General features: G+C 44.7%; 1 long non-coding RNA gene across 1 annotated transcript; it reads left to right on the top strand.

The window, feature by feature from the left end:
• Positions 1-723: 723 nt before the first annotated feature.
• LOC112955562 lies at positions 724-3,917 on the top strand. Its single transcript, XR_003250907.1, has 2 exons — positions 724-1,032; positions 3,065-3,917. It is a non-coding gene; the product is annotated as an uncharacterized LOC112955562 (long non-coding RNA).
• Positions 3,918-4,399: the final 482 nt, after the last annotated feature.

Genomic DNA, 4,399 nt, shown 5'->3' with positions numbered 1-4,399 from the left:
GGAGAGGGAAGCCAGCCGTGGGATCGGGAACCGGCCCGTGGGAGAAGGAACCCACCCGTGGGAGAGGGAGCCCACTCAGGGAATCGGGAACGGGYCCATGGCAGAAGGAACCCACCTATAGGAGAGGGAAACCAAACACGGGAGCAGTCGGCCACTCGTGGGAGCAGGCGACGCCCTCGCGGGCTCGGGACCCCCCCCCGTGGGCTCGGGACCCCCCCGTGGGCTCGGACCGCCCCCCGTGGGCTCGGGCCCCCCGCGGAGCCGCGCGTGGCTGCGCCGCCCGCCGCCGCCGGGGGGCAGCAGAGGGCAGCGTTTGCCCGCGGCGCGGCCGCCCCGACGGCCCCGGCCCCCCCGCCCGGGGGCGAAGATTTATACACTAGAAAAACTTTATTTCCTTATTTTCCTCGACAATCATGTCAGGAAATGACACGATTTTTTTTCTTCTTTAATTTGTTTCTTCTTTAATTTATTTATCTTTTTTTTTTTTTCCTGTCCTGTAGGGATTTCACCCTCCTTCCCAGAACTACATTTTCGACCAAAAATTTGGAAACACGAGGAAACAAGACCAAATTCTGTATGAGGAAAATGATCAGAAGGACTTTTTTTTTTCTTTTTTAACCACCTTTTTACGTGACTTAAAAAAAAAAAAAAAAAAAAAAAAAAAAAACACAAACAAAACTCCAGATCCAAATACCCAATTCTTCAGGTCCAGTTACTCCTTTTCCCTACAATTTGACAGAAACAAGTCAGCCAGCAAAGTGAAGCATTGTTTCGTACTGAGATGCCAAGCCTGTCATGGGACCATCTCGATCCATRGAATTTTGTAGCTGCGTCTTGCAGCTACAGACGTTGCTGCCTAGATAAACCCATCTTGCCTAATCTACCCCAAAATAAAAAGTGGCACACAGAGATATGGGAAGTTATGCAAAATTGTGGCTGGGCTGAACTTTTGGCATAAAATGTGTTTCAAGTTACCTTTGGGGTTTGGAAAAGAGAGGCTCCTCCAGAAGAGGATGTGTTGAACGTCTCAAGGTAAAGCAGGAATAGGTCCTCCCATCAGCTGCACGAGCTCTTATCCCCTCTCATCCAAAGTCACTTTGTCCTCAGTGCTGAGAGCCCCAGACTGCTTGGGAGTGCARGGCTCTGATGGGACACTGGGATCTYGAAGCTCAACCCCACTGCTGTCGGGAAATGCAAAGTGAAGACAGATAAATTCAGTTCTGACCCAAAGCTGCCACTTTGGGGGAAATTTTATCCCTAGACCACCCCACTCCAGGCATTATCGTGCCTGGTGGAAAAGGGATGGAGGATCCCCGTGATGCAGAAGCATGGGATTCTCCCGTCTGTTCTAGCTCTGACCAGGACAGGCGTAGAGACTGTCCCGCTCTGTTACGGCAGCTCTGCAGTCCAACCCGGGGCTATTTCAGCTGATTGGAGCTAAGGAGGAACAGGTTTACATTAGCACCCTTAAAACCAAATAAAATGCTCCATGCAGGTCTGCACAGAGGAACCGAAGGGTCGGCGCAAACATGCACGGATTTGTGAGCGCCGGGACCCTTGCCAAGCTGCTGGGCTGGAGCTGGAAGGAAGCACGGCTCCTTCCCCCCCTTTTTGACATGTTACAGCCCTTTCCTCCCTCTTTTCCGTCCCCTTGCTGGGGGCAGAGTTCATCCCAGGACTCGGAATTTCAGGCAAGAGTAGCTCTCAAAGCAGTGAAAATGGGTTTTTTCTAAGTAAGAGGAAGGCACAGGAAGGACACAAGCTTGTGCCTGTCACCCATTGACTTCACACTGAGCTTGAGCCCCAGCTCCTATTCCCAGCTAACAACAGGTCTTTAAATGCATTTAAAAGAAAAGGGAAAAGGACTGGAAGTGATTGTAAGAGATGAGTCAAACCTGTGCTGCTGGAGGCCCAACTATCCCGTAAAATCAAGCACAACAACCCAAAAAGCCACCCTGAAATTACTGGCTTGTCCATTTGGCATTGCTGCAATGTTATTTTAAGCCAGTAAAAGCCAGGCTGCACTTTAAGTGTTTATGTCTTAATTAATGAGGTGAGGAAGGGAAATAGCTTTTGTTAACTGATTGAGGCAGGTGGAGGGGAAAAAAAATGAGACAACCCTCTTGTCACACCTACCTAAAATTGCCCAGAAATATATTGTATTTTGCCATTCCTGTTGGTTTTCTGCCCTCTTTGGACCATCCCAGCTGCTATTGCATCAATGCTGATACTACATTTGCTATTTTTTTTTTTTTTCATGCATGTAGATGTGTGTGCTTAGCTTTTGCTCTGGTTGGTTTTCAAGCCTTTGCAATCCCTTTGGGGCCACTTGCTGCTCTTCTGAGCAGTCGTTTAGTGTTATGAAGATGCTCTTCCTGGGCCTGGCCATGGGAAATCTCATGTACCTTCTAATACAGCAGAAAGGAGTTAAGGAATGGGCCAGATTTTCTTACATAAGGGGAAAAACTGTGAGTGTCACACTGATATTCATGCAAAAAAGTCAGGTACAGTGGAAGCCCAGGCCAGGCGGATAAGCACAGTTTATGGTTTGTTTCTGTTTGCTTTTTCAGTGGATATGTTGATGTCTTCAAAATGAAGCATTCCTCAGGGATGATTTCTCTTTCCTTTGTTCTTTTAAGAGCCTTATAATGAAATATTTCAATACCAAGCAGAACATTTCAGTTTTTTCATCTCATAATACTCTTCCTTTTTTTTTTTTTTTTTTTTTTTTTTTTTTTTTTTTTTTATTTTTGAAATGATTAGGGCTTAAGATCAGCTACCATTTGCTTCAGAAATTACTAACAGAATTACCTAGTAGAAGAACACTTACGAATGACTCTTTTGAAAAACAGTCACTGATGTATAGAGTGGAAGGAATAATGCTTTAAAATAGGCAAAACTGAATATATAAATGGAAATGCTACAAGAGGTCAAAATCACAATGAGAGGTTTTCCTGTTTCCACAGAAAAACAGCTTTGTTGGTTGTTCTGTTTCTTTTTGAGAAATTTCACATCATCAAAATGTTAGCATATATTTGTCATTGCCTTATTTTTTTCCTAATAGTTCAAAATTCGGAACATTGAATTGGCCAGTAATGTGACACCTCTGAACCGCCTGACTGCATGAAGTTCTGCCTCCTGTGGCTGGCTCCTTCGCTTATAAATAGAAGTTCTCCAAAGCAACTTTTGGAAAACCCAGTTGGTACTTCTTCTGCAAATTGAAATTTCCAGCAACCATGAGATGACCAGAAGACTTGAGGAATCGCTTGTCTCAACAGCTGCTGGTTATAGGAATGCAGGTTCTGGGAGATGGAGGTAAAAATGAAGATGTCAGGAATGTGAGGATGAGGGAGGGTGGGCAGAGGTCCCCACTGTTCTTCTGCAGGACATGAGACCTCAACCCTCCAGCAGGACATCAGCTGTAGCCTTCAGGTTCTGGGCATCAGCTTCATGGATCTGCTTTAGTGACTTGTCAAGGAAAAAGAGTTTGTCCATCACAGGGAAAGAGAGGAGAAACTGGTGAAGCATCATGCTGATATTTGACTATGGTAATGATCTTGACTCCATTAAAACCTAACATAGATTTTATTTTGATTTTGTAAGCCTATGAGCCAAAATCTGACTATTTGCAACTAAAAGATGAAGTATGACTGTTGTTAGCTCTCTCCCCAACCTGGATGTGCTTTTGGCTGTGCCCTAAAACCTTCTGGGAGCTTGGCTTGTGTGCCAAGTGCTATGTAAATTCAACTTGCATTGCCATTTCTCTCAGGAACTTAAATTTGCTTCCTTATGGGAACACTGGGACCTCCCAGGCTTCCACCCTTGAATTTAGCACAAGGAGATGCAAACAAATATAAATATATGGCCTGAAAATTAGCAGCATAGGCTAAAATTAAACACCGCAAACTGAGTGCTTCTCGTCAGCTTTGCCTACAGTTAGAAATAACCAGTGTTACTTTGCCACCTACTTTGCGATAGGAAAAAGATATGGATTCAATGTGTATGTCTTTATATATATATATATATATATATTTCTCTATATAAACTCATCTAAAATGTCAGGCAATAAGTGTTTGGCTCATTTATTTCTGTTGAGTGGGCGCAATGGCAAGTGCAAATCCCATTCCTCCAGGAATCCCATGCTGGGATCCAGGATTGGACTCCAGCATTGCTCTGAGGATGGAAAAAAAGATGCCCATGAAGGAGGAGAAGGAGGTATATTTTAGTGCTTCCAGCTATGTACTATTTACAGCGAGCTAATCAACTTAATTAACAACCAACAGGAATTAATTGCCCAGAATGGCTGGAAGGAGGAGGACTGGAAGGGAATGGGAGTCAAAGAGGTTGCCCTATTACAGAGCCAGGTTTTAAGCAGTGGAAGGCAAGTTTAGACTTGAAT

This window comes from Nothoprocta perdicaria, unplaced genomic scaffold, assembly GCF_003342845.1.
Source record: "Nothoprocta perdicaria isolate Ctin4 unplaced genomic scaffold, notPer1 scaffold_58, whole genome shotgun sequence".
Lineage (NCBI taxonomy): Eukaryota > Metazoa > Chordata > Aves > Tinamiformes > Tinamidae > Nothoprocta > Nothoprocta perdicaria.
This window is presented reverse-complemented; position numbering and strand designations above follow the sequence as displayed.